This window comes from Apodemus sylvaticus, chromosome 19 (genome assembly GCF_947179515.1).
Source record: "Apodemus sylvaticus chromosome 19, mApoSyl1.1, whole genome shotgun sequence".
NCBI lineage: Eukaryota > Metazoa > Chordata > Mammalia > Rodentia > Muridae > Apodemus > Apodemus sylvaticus.
The window spans coordinates 8,090,943-8,106,493 of record NC_067490.1 but is presented as its reverse complement, the minus strand read 5'-3'; the positions used below and the strand labels follow the sequence as shown (position 1 = coordinate 8,106,493).

The 15,551-nt window shown below is 48.9% G+C and overlaps 1 non-coding gene across 1 annotated transcript; it reads left to right on the top strand.

Moving 5' to 3' along the window:
• The first annotated feature begins 2,432 nt into the window (after positions 1 to 2,432).
• LOC127670254 (small nucleolar RNA SNORA48) lies at positions 2,433 to 2,577 on the top strand. The gene has a single exon (XR_007974498.1). It is a non-coding gene; the product is annotated as a small nucleolar RNA SNORA48 (small nucleolar RNA).
• Positions 2,578 to 15,551: the final 12,974 nt, after the last annotated feature.

The window sequence follows — 15,551 nt, the reverse complement described above, 5'->3', positions numbered from 1 at the left end:
ATCTCAAATCACACACTTAGTAAATAGACAGGCAGGGGTGGGGTGGGATGCTGAACATGAACACCATTTAATTTTACACGTGTAAGTAAATCGCCTTTAGACTGTGTGCAAAAAATAAAATAAAATAAAAAAAGACTGTGCATGCCTAAAGACCCCCCCCTTTGAAATGAGTTCTCTCCCATAATAGGTTAGAACCATCCAGAAGGAAAAAATATTATTTCTGGTTTTTAATTTATTTATGTAGAAACGTTTAATAGAGCACATTGTGAACATCTTTTTCTAGCCATTTTGACATTTCAAGGCTTCGTAAACGACAGAAAGGTCAGCCAAGCACGGCAAAAGCCATAATGCTGGGATTGTTCCGGATTTAAAATGCGAGAAGAGAAATATTTCCACATCGTTGTGTTTCAGTGGAGCTGAGAACACTGTTGCCTATTGTCGGCGGCCTTGTCCTTGTCCAGCCCAGAGCCACCCAGCCACTTCACACCGCCACCAGCACAGATCAGCTGAGCGCTAGGGCCTGTCCTAATCATTAAGCAGGCTGTGTATTAGTTGAGTTCGAGAAAATTCTTTGTGTTGGATAAAGATGCTACGCTTCCTCAGTGTCCTCAATGAGATCAGGAGCAAGCATGAGGCTGAGTCACTTTCCAGGGCAGCTGGAACACAGGCCAGATGTGATCTGGTCCCCTTCCCTGAACCCCACCTACAGTCACACACATTCTAGTGCAAACACACCCAAGGGCTCCGGACTCATTACACACTGAAGTGTCTGGAGGAAGGCCAAAGCAAGGACTGCTGAAGGCCTCATGGCAGTTGGGGGACATTTATTAGTTAGGTTACTGTAGCCTACTGTGATGGCTCCCACTGGACTTCTTTCTGCATCTTTCATAGAAGGCTGATGGTGACAACGGAGACGGAAAAGGCATACCTAAGTGTCATTATTTGGTCTGTCTGCTGGGGACACGCCCAAACCCGTGTTTAGTGTTTACGTTTCTGCGGCCTCATCTCTCTGACACCCTGAGAGTCAGTTGGCAGGCAGGAAATGATCGATGGCCCAATGTTTGCTGAACTCCTGCCCAGTGCTGGGCATTGTCTTGAGTTCCAGGATGAACAGATACGCCTTTGTCTCTCAAGGACCTTATTGTCCAATGCAGAAGAAAGACAAACAAATAAAAACAATGTTAAAACAATGTCACAATCGAAGTACAAATAGTGCCCGCCAGAAGCGGGAGATTTATTCTCTATGCGGCATCCTGGTGCACAGCAAATGTGACCAGAGCACTTGGGAATAGTTGTCAGTTCAATTGTGATTTCAGGAGACATGCTGGAAACCAATGCCCAGGTGTGTTGGGACTCCTAACGTGTAAAAGTGAAGTTCACACAAGCAACCCTATGAAAGAAAGGAGGGTGAAGACAGTGGAGCACAGGTGAGGCTCCTGAGGCTCTTACCCTGCCCAGGTGAGGAGAGTCACGTGCAGGGGCCTGGCTGCAAGTGACCCGTGCTATAGGGCGTGACATTGAAAATCATCACAACAGCACTGAAGAAACAAAACAACAGCTGGAGACCCCAGAGTAGAGAGAAAGACTTGGTTTAAATCTTTTTAAAAATAGATTTATTATTATTATTATTATTGTTGTATATATTATAGCTGTCTTTAGATACACCAGAAGAGGGCATTAGATCTCATTTCAGATGGTTGCAAGCCACCATGTGGTTGCTGGGATTTGAACTCAGGACCTTCGGAAGAGCAGTCAGTGCTCTTAACCTCTGAGTCGTCTCACCAACCCCCGCCCCCTTTTTTAAAAGATGTATTTATTATTATTATATGTAGGTTTATATTATAGCTGTAAATCTTTTACCTCCATGAAAGAAGTACTCACTACTCAATTGACCAAAATAAAGAGGCAAATAAGATAAAGAAAACACCCCTCACTTCCCCACCCTACCCCACCCCACTCCCCACCTATTTATAATAGCCAGAAGCTGGAAAGAACCCAGATGTCCCTCAACAGAGGAATGGATACAGAAAATGTGGTATATGTACACAATGGAGTATTATTCAGCCATTAGAAACAAAGAATTCGTAAAATTCTTAGACAAATGGATGGAGCTGGAGAACATCATCCTAAGTGAGGTAACCCAGTCTCAAAAGAACACTCACCGATAAATGGATATTAGCTTAGAAGCTTGGAATACCCAAGACACAATTCACATATCAAATGATGCCCAAGAAGAAGGAAGGAGTGGCCCCTGGTCCTGGAAAGGCTCAGTGCAGCAGTGTAGGGGAATACCAGGACAGGGAAGTGGGAAGGGGTGGATTGGGGAACAGGGGGAGGGAAGAGGGCTTATGGGACTTTTGGGGAGGGGGGATCCAGGAAAGGGAAAATCACTTGAAATGTAAATAAAGAATGTATCGAATAAAAAATAACCCTACCTTTAGCAGTGGGCAAAGAGGCACCTTGTCCTTGGTGTCATTCTTATATCAGTCAGGGACAAAGCAGATGGCAGTCCTTTGTTCGTCCTAGTTTGATGCCTGGCTTACTGGCCAAGGTTGACTTAATGTCTAGGACTCCTAAAAGCCAAATCCAAGCAGCATTGCACAAGACAAGGAAGATGGAGACCAGCAGACCACCAGGCCACCCACAGACCTGCACTCCAGTGCACAGCATGGGGGTGGGGGTAGGGCTATAGACACCTGCTTGCCACCACAGCAGGCAGCGGAAGATGTCACCCAGGGGCCTGCCTGCCTGCAGCATGGCCAGCCTACAGCAGGTGCCATCACAGTATGCAAGTCTGGGGTGGTCAGATGGGAGAGAAAGAGAAGTGGGGTAGCTCGAGCATTATGAAGAGAGATAGAACTGACACTTGAGGGTGGAGACAGGTAGCCTATTGCGAGTGACCAGCCCCACCACCTGGGGGGCAAGGTGAGGTCTCCACATGAGCCACCACTAAGGTCTCCCGAGCCACCACTAAGGGCAATTGTCTGAATCTCTGGCTGCACTGGCAAGGACCAGTATTGATGTCTGTGGCTCATATCACCACTAGAGAACATGAGGATGTCCCTGGTCAGGACAGCCAGGAGCCAAGGTCTAGGAGAATGTCCAGGGGCTGTGCATAACCGGCCCCGCCCCTCACTGGGTGTGGCGTTTCAGAGAGCTGGCCCTGTGGGTCTGCGGTTTTGTCTCACTGCTGGGGTGCGTGAACATCACTCAGGTGGTCCACAGTTCCTCTCCAGCATCGGGGAATTGTGGAATGCTGACACTGCCTCAGAGGAGGTGGAGCACAGCCGAAAATGGGGTCCTGGCCTGTGTTCCTCTGGGGGAGAAACAGCACAGGTTGGGGTGGGGACTGTGGTTCCCAAAATCCTAACCAGATGCCACTGCAGAAGAACCTGCAGGCTGGTTATGAGCCTGGTGTGTGTGTGTGTGTGTGTGTGTGTGTGTGTGTGAATCTGGCTTAGCTCAGGGTGTCAGGAACGCTGAGAGGCCTTCTACAGGCGACTCAGGAAGGCGCAGTTCACTTGGGAATGAAAGCTTCCCCCACCCCCACAGGAGATTTATTTATTTATTTATTTATTTATTTAGAGACAGGGTTTCTCTGTATAGCCCTGGCTGTCCTGGAACTCACTCTGCAGACCAGGTTGGCCTCGAATTCAGAAATCCACCTGCCTCTGCCTCCTAAGTGCTGGGATTAAAGGCGTGCGCCACCACCGCCCAGCACCCCACAGTGGTTCTTGATGAGTCAGCCCTTGCTTGTCCAAGCTGCTTATTCATGGTGAAAAGGGATGCATACAACGTACCTAGGGTGGACCAGAGATGAAATACCTTTTGTAGGAAGAAATGTCCAGGAAGGGAAGCTTATCGGCTAAACCCTCAGGGCCAACGCATCTAGATACCTCATAGCCTAGAGAACTCCGGACTCTATTAGCTGTCATGGTCCTCTTACTGTGGTGCCGTGGTCACAGGCTCCAGGGCAGGAACTGGGTAAGGAGCAGATTTAAATGCCTACTGTCCTCAATTATGAGAACAGTCGTGCAGGGGTAGGTGGTGTTCCTTAGTCTGCTTGTTTTACCAGTATTCTGTCTGGTGACACAGTTCCACTTACCCCACACGGCCCCATCTCTCACCTGTGTCAACACTCTGGAGAATGAGTTCCGTGCCTTGCCCAGGTAGCACAGTGGAGCTGGCCTGGTGCCCAGGGTGCAGGCGAGCCGACCCCAAGGGCATGAGTGTGGGAGAGGTGACCCCATCACTTGTCTACCGTGGGGCGGCCCAGGCACAAAGGTGATACTCCCCCAAATCTGGGTGAGTGGGAATGCTGTCCACAGGGTGGTGAGCTCAGGGGAGTTGACTCTGCACCTCACCTGGACGGCACGAACAGCATAGCAGAGCTCACCCTGGTGGCAGGGTCACAGGTGAGTCATCCTTAAGGGTGACCACAGGAGAGTGGGCCTCACCATCGGCTGTCAGGTGGAATTGGGTACCCGCTGTTGCCAGGGGAGCTGGCCCTTCCCCTCACTGGCTTGGGAGAACTTGGCAGTGTGGGCCCTACATGTCACCTGGGCAGCAGCAGCACAGTAGAGCTGGCCCTGGTTGGTCGAGGGGGAGTGGGTCGAGGACCCCTCTGCCGTGAGGTGGTATGGATGCCTAGGTATGTCCTTCTCATCCCTTGCCACCTGCAGCAGTTAGAAGATCTGCTGGCCCTGGGGTCATGAGAGCGGGAGAGCCAGCCCTCCCTGTCACTGGCCCTGCACCTCACCTGGGCGACACCGAGGAGCTGGCCCTGCCGGCTAAGGCATGGGTGAGCCAGCCCCCGGGTAGTAAGAGTGGGCCAGCCCCTGGTGGGCTGAAGCACTTGAGAGAGTAGGCCCTGTACCTTGACTGGGTGGCACCTAGTGGAGCTAACTCCAGAGGTGTGGGTGCGGGTGAGCCGGCCCCGAGGGCACGAGAGCAGCAGAGCTGAGCCTGCCTCCCTCGGACGGCTGCATTGGGGCGGCCTAGCCAGAGAGCAGTGCTGGAGAACTCACTCTGGTGGTGCAGGTAAGGGAGAGCTGGAGGGACCACCTCTCCAGCCCAGGGCCAGGGCTCTGAATTGGCCCATCCCACAATCTGTATCATCTGTGGATGGCTGGAGTGTGTGAAAAGGCCAGTCTTGCTCTTCCAAAACTGCAGGAGCTCCATGATACCGGGTAAGAGTCCCAGTGAGGATTCAATATTGACAGTGTCACAAAAGCCAGAGATCTCACGCCAGACCAATGACTCGCTGCGAGGAACATGTATTTGCAAGTGAAGATGTGTGGACAGAGGGATCTACTGTGGGACACACTGTGACACACTGCAGCTTCCATGATGATGACGAGCTGTTTGCTACTCTTTGTTTTTGTTGTTGTTTGTGTGTGTGTGTGTGTGTGTGTGTGTGTTATTGGGGGAGGAGAAGTTTCAAGGGTGAAAGGCCCTTTGGGGGGCCTTGGAAGTTAGGAGATAAAGGACCAAGAAGTGCTGGTCCTTAGAAGGAGAACCTAGTGGGAGCTCAGAAGGGCTCTTAAAGTTTCAGGTGCAAACAAAGACAGCTGGAAATAGAACTCCAGACTATTTGTATAGTATAGCCTAGTGAAGAATTTGTCTACATTTTTGTCCCTGGGCTGAGACTTAGGGTAAGAATGAGTTTTTAAAGTGATAGATTAATAAATGGTGTCAGAAATTTCAAGGCAGTAGGGCACTTGGGCTGTGCCATAGTCTTTAGTGGCTGCTTTTAGCCAGGTTTACAGTGAGAACTGGCAGGGGGGGCATAAATATTTGTAAAACAAATAGAAAGGTGAATGTCTAAAGTATACACAAAGAAGGGATGGTGGTTAATTTTGATTACCAACCTAATGAGATTAAGAATCACCACGGAGGGCTGGTGAGATGGCTCAGCAAATAAGAGCACTGACTGCTCTTCCACCAAGTTCAAATCCCAGCAACCACATGGTGGCTCACAACCATCTGTAATGAGATCCTGACACCCTCTTCTGGTGTGTCTAAAGGCAGCTACTGTGTACTTACATATAATAATAAATACATCTTTGAAAAAAATAACAACAAAAAGAATCACCATGGAAACAAGTCTCTGGTCAGGCCTGTGGGATATTATCTAAATGAGAATAACTGAGATAGGAAAATCCACCCCAAATGTGAGCAGTACCATTCCATGGTTCTGGGATTAAATTTTAAAAGGGGGAAAGCCCACTGGGTATAAACATTTATCGCTCTCTGATTCCTGACTGTGAATACAACATGGCCAGGTGCCTCTGCCATCGTGACTTCTCCCACCATGAAAGACTATGCCTTCAAACTCAGAGTCCCAAACAAACCCTTCTTTCTTTTCATCCACATTCCTTCCCCCAACAGCAGCAAGACCTTGTAATTAATGCACAAGATGTGGCTGTTAAGGATACTAGGTCTACTGAAAAGAAACCAGATACTTTGTATCTAGACACCAAGGAAGATGTTTTGATAACTGTCCAGACATCACTCCTGGTACCAATTAGCAACTTAATGAGGGACAATTTTTACTTTGGCTCACCCTATCAGAGACTTCAGCCCACTGCCCTTGCTTCTGTTGGTCTTGGCACATGGTGAGGCCAGCAGCACGTCACAGTGGACCAAACGTGGAGGAGGAGGCGCGTATTGTGTAAGGAGCAGAAAGAGTAAAGGACAAGTGACCATTCCTGTCCCACCTTCTAAGGTTTACAGACTGTTCTAAAACAGCACCACCCCCTGGAAATCAGAAGAGTCACCACCTAAGACTGTGAGGGACATCCGTAGCCAAAGGTGCCGTGCAATCTTAAAAGTGTAAACGCAATTAGCGTTGGAAATTTAAATATTCCCACCTCAATGGTTGCTTGATGATGCAGAGAGAAAGTACTAAGAATTCCTTTTGTACTCGAGAGCATAGTATTAGCCGCTGTGGACCAAAGAGCCTGCTCTAGTTCCAAATGCTTCTTGACTCCTCTGGTTCAGCTTCGGGGTCCTAGAGTGCTGCAAACAATTGTCAAACCGTGGTTGAACTGGAAATGCAGGAGTTTGACACATACACACCCCCCTCCCCCAAATCAGTACAATGATTCTGTGTAGTGTAATTGGTAACGCAAATTTACAATATGTATCTATTATTTCTAAATCACATACATTCTATTTAGCAATAAGTGGGGGGGGGGGGGAGCTGGAGAGATGGCTCAGAGGTCAAGAGCACTTGCTGCTATTCCAGAGGACCTGAGTTTGGTTCCCAGCACCCATGATGGGTAGCTAACAATTGCCTGTAACTCCTGCTCCAGGGGATCTGATATCCCTTTCTAGTCTGTACAGATATAGTATCCATGTGGCAGACAGACACACACATGTGAAATAAAAAAATGAATCCTTATAAGAACAGTACACACACACACACACACACACACAGACTGCATGCACACACAGACAGGCTGTGTCTGCAGGGAGCTAGTTGCTGAAGTTTTCACATCTTGACTACAGCCTTCTCAACCATCCCCTGCCCTGCCTCATCTTCTGAGTCCTTCAGTCGTCCTAGCACACCATGCTTGTCCATACGCACACCAGTTCCAAGTCACAGTGGTTGGAACTGGAGTGGGCAGGTTGCAGAGTCAAAGTTGTGGAGAAATACCAGGAGACAGATCCTCAGCTTCCAGCGATTACAGCGCTCTATCCCCTTGACCATGGCCCAGCGAGCCCCACGGACTGCTCATATTGAGAAGATGAGGAGCCTTGTGTGTTACTTGCAACCCCTCCTTTGGACTTGTGGTCCTTGACTGCAGCATCCTGGCTGCCTCCGCTTTCTCATTCTGGGACATGACAGGGCTCCGGGTTAACCTGAGGGTCTGATCCAGCCCTGCTACACTGACCTATTGAGGCTCTGGGAATAGGGACAGCAGAGTGACTTCAACAGATCGTTGTGAAGATTAAATGGGACCGTCAGGGGGAAGGGCTGTTACAGTATTGATGATAGCCACAGAAGCCACAGGGCACAAGGAGCCGAGTCCTCAGAGCCAGGGTCTTGGAGGCCAAGGGCCACTCTCCAGTGTAGCACTGGCAGATGAGTGTCCCCAGAAGCTGCCACTGTGTATTGTCCACAGAGGCAAGCTGCTTGCTTGATGCCTTCTCTAGCCCATGGCCCTGGGCCAGTGAGGCTGGTGCTTCTGCATACGCCTTTGTCCTCTAGCGATGAGCTGAAAGCCATCTTGGGGTGTGGCTGCTACACAGAGTGGTCCCTTGAACTCCTGGCCTCAGCTGTGATTGCGGATGGGCACCACACTCATTGCCTCTCTGGCCTGCCATCTGCCTCACGGCATCTGCACCTGAGAGTAGGTGTGGTTGGCACAGAAGCTACGACTGCCACCAGGGCCTAGAGGCTGGACACAGGTTGGGGCAGTTTGTCTTCACAACAGCTGTGAAATCAGTGAGGCTAAAAACCAGTGTGTCCCACCCACACACCCACACACTCACACACCCATCTGGACAGACTTCTCCTTCCCTTTCTAGCTCCTGCCAAGGCTGTGATCTGCAGTCTTCTCTGGGTCAAAGGTATGAACCTCCATGTCCTGAAAAATCCCTAAATTAAGCCTGGGTCTTGCAAGACAGACTGGGGGAGGCGTTGGTTGTGAGGAGAGATTGCCACAGGTGGTCTCAGGTTTTCCTTGTGTCCTGCTTCCAGGCAGATAGAGTAGGTAGGAAGCTAAGTGTGTGGGTGAAGGTCTGGGGGCTGCCTCTCAGTGGAAGCAGATCAAGAAGCTTCCTCAGCAGGAGGTTGCCCCCCCCCCAAAAAACAGGGAAGGTTTGCCTGGAGTTACTATCAGGACAGTGGATAGCTCTTATATTGGGGGGGTAGGTCCTCCAAAGTTCCAGGACAGGGTTTGTGGGCTCTCATGGAACTTGGGTGGTTTGCTGTCTCCCAGAATTACAGTAAGGAGTCACCATCTACAACCCCTGCAGTCTTGCCAAAGGCATAGAGGTTAGTTGCAAAGAGGAAAGAGATCCCTTCTGTGTTCTGTGGTCACAGCGATCTGGGGTACTCATGAGCTGCTTGTGAAGGAAACGTTGTTGTCACTGTTCACAGTTGGTGTCCCAGAACGAGGGATACCTGGGAGAAATCACAGGTGTGCAGCTTAGGGATCCACAATGACTGAATCAGAGTGGGTGGAGGAAGGTATGATTGGTAGAGTGGCGATTGGCAGGATCTAGCCGGACCCCCAGATAGGTCCACCCTTCTAACAAACTCAAGACTGAAATGTAGACCTCTCAGTGTGCCCCCCAACCCCCCTGAACTACTTGACCTTTCTGCCTCTCATAACCTAATTCTTGATGCTCCCTGGCAGATCTGGGTCCATGGGATGGTTTTATGCACCTAGTGATTCCTATTCCTGTACCAAATTCTCTGGGGAGAATTAGTTCTTTATTCTCCACCCCCACCACTGTCCTCCATAATGGCTGCCTTTGCAGTCTGGAAAACAACAACCAGAGAGATTGTAGGAAGTACTCAAACAGTATTTGGGGAGGGTGGTGCCTTTGCACAGGAACTCATGTCCCACAGAGAAGGATGAGCGCCGTCAACCTTCAGCGGGCCATTGCTGGAAAATGCCCTGATATGAGGCTGTGCTGGCCTCTGCATGGGCTAATGCTCTCGGCCTTTTTCTGTACTGGTTACTGTCACGTGATTTTTCAGAAAACTCCTCTGTGGACTCTTTGTTGGGGCTGACACAAGGGACTCCATCTTGATTTTTACACCTTGACCTTCCTTCCTGGCTTACAGTCCCTCTCCGCTCTAAGGCTCTGCCCACAGCGCCCTCTAGAGGTGAGTCCCTGGGATCCAGACAGCAGCCTCCAGCTCTTGTCCTTAGCAACCCTTACAATCCCTGCGGCAGTAAGTATCCGCTTTGAGTTTTGAAAACTCCAGAGAGGATTCAACTCTTGGTCGGAGCAACAGGAGAGAGATAACTCTGTTATGTTCTCCCAGTACTTTAAGGACTTTGAGTCCATGATCAGACCAACTGTGGTTTGTCAAACCAGAAACTCCTCCCTATCCCAGCTATAAACACACACACACACACACACACACACACACACACACACAATTTGTCTCTCTGTGTCTCTGTCTGTCTGTCTGTCTGTCTGTCTCTCTCATATACTCAAACCAATATGCTGAAGCTGTGCAGGACTGGGGTTAAGCAGATGTGCATGGACTCAGAATCTTGCTCAGAGTAGCCCCTCATCATATCTCTTCCCCACTCCATAACTAAGCAAGCCTGGTGGCCATTTGCTGTCACAGCCAGAGTCCAGTGCAGCATCCCATCCCTGAAGACTGGGAGAGGCTCCTCCTAGGGGCTGCCCAGGAAAAGCTGGACCCCTTAGTCTCTATGGTCCTTTACTGCTACCTTCTAGAAAAGGAGAGGAACCATCCCTTGGGACTTTCCTGGGTGGTTTCTCTCATATCCAGTCTCCACTCTGGCCCCCAGGGTTTACCAGAAGGCTATAACTACAGGCGCATCTCACTGTTGAAGGTCCCTTGTCCAAGGGGCTTGAAACCAAAAGTGGCTCAGGAATGTTTACATATTTATAATTCGGTATTTCCTAGTCAAGGCCCAAGTTTCAAGGTAAAGTTCATGTATGTGTCAGGAACTCACCCACACACCCCAAGAGGAAGATGGTTTTTTGTTTTGTTTTTTGTGTTTTGTTTTTTGTTTTTTCCAGACAGGGTTTCTCTGTACAGCTCTAGCTGTCCTGGAACTCACTCTGTAGACCAGGCTAGCCTTGAACTCAGATATCCACGTGCCTCTGCCTACCAAGTGCTGGGATTAAAGGCGTACACCACCACCGCCTGGCTTTTTTTTTTTTTTAAATGTACCTATACCTCATGACAGTCCAACTACAAAATGAAGTGTGGAAATACCCATATAGGGCATCTCTTACACACACACACACACACACATTTTTGATGGGAGAGCATCACAGATTTCACATGTTTGGATAATGGATGCTTGGGCTCTACCAACTCCAGCCCATAGGACCACAGAGATGAAGTGAAGGCACAGCCATTGGCCATGTTCTGGACTTTTCTTTGCCAGGAAGCTCAGGGTCTTTCACTACTACTCTCTCTGGGAACATCTGTGTACCGCAGCTTCTCTGCCTTGCTTAAAACTCTTGGCAGAATCTCCTATCCATCACAGGGCTGAGAAGGCCCTGGCTCAGCTTCTCACCTGGATAAGGTCGAGGCTTGCAACCCGGTCGGCTTTTCTGACCATCGCCTGCCTCATATCTGTTCTGCTGAAGCCAATGCGGGCAAGAATTCAGAGCACGGCTGATTAGTACCTGTACAGATGCTGTGTAACTGTACTGTGCAGATGCTGATTCTGAACTTGTGGAGGTGTATGGTGGACTGATTTCTCACCCAATGTACTAAGTAGGAATTTATCTCTTTCCCTCTTGACTGTCCTGATTATTTTTGTTTCCTTTTTTTGTTTTTTTGGTGGTTTTGTGTGTGTGTGTGTGTGTGTGTGTGTGTGTGTGTGTGTGTGTGACTGTTTCTGTCTCTCACATTGCAAGATCCAGGGAGAAGACCTGGATTCATTGGACTCTGAAATCATTGGTATCAACCTTGGCATAAACCCGAAAGCAGAGACTCTTAAGCAGAATCTGGGCAGGCTTAGAGAACCCCGCTCTCAGACTCCTGCCTGGCCCATGCTTGCTAAAAAAGCCTCACTTGGAGCCTAGCCTGGGCACCCATGGCTACAATTTACTGTTGTTGCTAGAGATACAGAGCTTGTGAAATGGGATCCAATGCCTCCCTCCCTAGAGGAGGACCAGGAATTCCAGCCCCGAAGACTAAAGGTTTCAGACTGATCTATTCACCACATCTGAATCTTCCAGGTAGCATGCAGACCTCCCTCTGGTCCACCTGAGGCCTCAGCCCAATGCGGAGTTACCATGGTTACCAACATGTTTGCTTTAGCTGGTGTGATGGCAATTTCTGCCACTCTAAAAAGAATATTTATAAATGCTTTTAGAGAGGTGTAAAGTAGGGCAGAATATGATCAAAGGAGGTCTTCTGCCACGTATATGGTTCCCTCTCACAGCTACTTACAGTTGAGAGACCCTGAGCTAGGATTGCCTGACCCCTTGTTCAGCTCTGCCTAGTCTGGGTTGGAACAAGGTTCCCACCCTGAAGGGAAACCAGAGCTGGAGACAGGGAGAGGCTGGACCCCACAGCAAGGTCCCGTCTCCGGGAATTGAGCATGCACATCTCTCTCTGAGCCCTGGGATGGAGAGCCTTTGCTCCCTGCAGGTCCTGACCACACCTTCTTGGTGTAGTAAAGATGACAGAAGAGTAAAGGGCACTCAGACCCTACATGCTTCAGACTGTTTCTCAGGGGTCTTGGAATATGTGGTGTAAGACATTCTGCCATAGAGGAGCTATGTTAGGGAGAGACACATTGCCAAACTGTTAGAAATACTGGATCTCAAGAACTAAAATTTCCCCCAAGAATCTCATGTCCCAGGAAGAGATTTCACACAGTTCCTACAACTTGAAGGAGAGGTTAGATATCAGACAACAGGGATCCATGGTGGGTGGGAGAACACCTTGAACAAGATTGTGTAGTAAGAATTTTGGTTTCTTTAAAAAACTCAAAGATAGGAATGTGCTTTCATTTTAATCCCAGGTGTGGGGACATGGAGCTGCTTCAGACAGTCCACAGCCAGTGACTATGATTTGTCCTGTGCTCTAGCAGAGGCGTGATTTTGCCAGCTGCAGACCGTTTCTGGGATTGTGTGATGTTTGGATTTCTGGGGACTTTTCAGAAGGTGCATAAATGCTAGAGCTCCAAGCAGCATGGTAGATTGTTAGTGGCAGTTTGTTAAGTAGTTGTGCACAGTGAAGAAGCAAGAAGAAAATAGATATCCTGACAGCAAAGATCAAACTTGCCCCCAAGTAACTTGAAACCCCTACCCAGCAGGAAGTAGTCTAAAGATAATGTAGCCCCTCTTCCAACTTCTGATTGTTTTTCAGGCATCTCTTTTCTTTCCCCTCTATCCCTCTTATCTAGAGTTAGGGGATTCAAAAGGGGAAAGAAGAACCCACAAAGTAGCAAAAGTCTAGGCTACAAGACTGCTCAGCAGCCGGGTGGTAGTAGCGCACACCTGTAATCCCAGTACTCTGGGAGGCAGAGGCGGGCGGATTTCTGAGTTCAAGGCCAGCCTGGACTACAGAGTGAGTTCCAGGACAGCCAGGATACAGAGAATCCTTGTCTCGGGGGAAAAAAAAAAAAAGACTGCTTAGCTTTGCCCTTTATTTAGCCTGATCCTCATGTGCGTACCCCACAGAAGGACTTGGGGGATCACTGGGTTCCTTATTTTTTCCAGTGTAGCCATGCTGAATAACCCTCAACTCTTAGCTTTGCACTATTGTCTGCCTCTTTCATTAGCACATTAAGGACAAATGACCAAGCCTAATTTACTGTGGCTGTCTGGGCCCTGGCTTTGACGCTAATCATGCCAGCATGTGATGAGCATTTGTCCACCTGGGCCTGGGTGATGCCACTACCATGGGATCATAAGCACACCTGTCCTACATGTCTGAGGATCTGGGTCAGGCTGTATATATTTTTAATCTTTGGGTCCTGGCCTCTGAGAAACTGAGGAGAGACATTCAAGTATCATTAACCAGGTGACCAGTCTCTGGTAATGACCCTGGATACTGAGGCTTGAGTGGGCTTTACTGGGAGATCCATGCCACTCCCTTCCCCAGTATTTTCACATACAGAGGCCATGTTTACTGCTACTCATGGACAGCCAGGCCAGTTTCTTCTTCTCTGCCCAGTGCCACAGTCTGGGTCTTTTCAGAGCAAAGGATAGCTTCAATATGCATCATGTTTCACATGCAAGAACTCAAGAAGTTAGACCCCAGAAATCCAAATAACACCATTAAAAATGGGGTACAGAGCTAAACAAAGACTTCTCACCTGAAGAACTTCGAATGGCTGAGAAGCATCTTAAAAAATGTTCAACATCATTAGTCATTAGGGAAATGCAAATCAAAACAACCCTGAGATTTCACCTCACACCAGTCAGAATGGCTAAGATTAAAAACTCAGGAGACAGCAGATGTTGGCGAGGATGTGGAGAAAGAGTAACACTCCTCCACTGCTGGTGGGTTGCAAATTGGTACAACCACTCTGGAAATCAGTTTGGTGGTTCCTCAGAAAACTGGGCACGTCACTTCTGGAGGACCCTGCTATACCACTCCTTGGCATATACCCAGAGGATTCCCCAGCATGTAATAAGGATACATGCTCCACTATGTTCATAGCAGCTCTACTTATAATAGCCAGAGGCTGGAAAGAACCCAGATGTCTCTCAACAGAGGAATGGATACAAAAAATGTGGTATATATACACAATGGAGTACTATTCAGCCATTAGAAACAATGAATTCATGAAATTCTTTGACAAATGGATGAAACTGGAGAACATCATACTAAGTGAGGTAACCCAGTCTCAGAAGATCACTCATGGTATGCAGTCACTGATAAGTGGATATTAACCTAGAAACTTGGAATACCCAAGACATAATCCACATATCAAATGATATCCAAGAAGAACAGAGGAGTGGCCCCTGGTTCTGGAAAGGCTCAGTGCAGCAGTATAGGGCAATACCAGAACAGGGAAGTGGGAAGGGGTGGATGGGGGAACAGGAGGAGGGAAGAGGGCTTATGGGACTTTCAGAGAGTGGGGAGCCAGAAAAGGGGAAATAATTTGAAATGTAAATAAAAAATATATCGGGGGGGGGGAAGATCAATAGATGTCAGCATGAAAAATTCTGCCTGTAGAGCTGAGAGATGGCTCAGTCAGTAAAGAGCTTGCCACACATCCTTGAGGACCTGAGTCTGATCCCCAGGACCTATGTCAAAAGCTTGTCCTAGAAGGCAGGGCAGTGGCTAGAAACCACTGGGCTTGGTACCAGGGACTTAATTCTATGGAGGAGCTGCCAAACTGGCAAAGCACACAGAGATTTTCCCTATAGGAGCCATGGCCCTCTTGTGGGAGGAGTTTGGAGAGAATTCGGAGAGGAGCTGGGTGGATTGTGTCTGGGAAATGCCAGGCTAATGGGAAGGAAAGGAGAGCTGATCCGCCAGACCCTGGACAGGGCCTGGGAGTCTGCTCCTCTGTGGGATGTGCAGGTCCAGGACAGGACAGCTCGCTACAGGCTTGCAGGGAGCACAGCAGAGTACCCTGCAAGATCAACTGCAATGTGGAAGGGAAATCAGCCCTGGTTTGGGCTGTGGCCACAGAGGTAGAGGTGTTTCCAGAGCTTGAGAAACATCTGTCAGGAAGTCCAGGGACCCTAAGCCACACAGTGGACTCTCTTTAAAGTGTTTGTGATGTCTGTGGTTTAGCAGGGCTCCCCAATCACAGTGCCCGTGGCTCCTGCCTACCTGTTGGTTCTAGCCTATACTGGCCTCTCTTCCTTGTGGCCTAGTCATGCTGAGTCAAAAGGAAGCAGGAAGT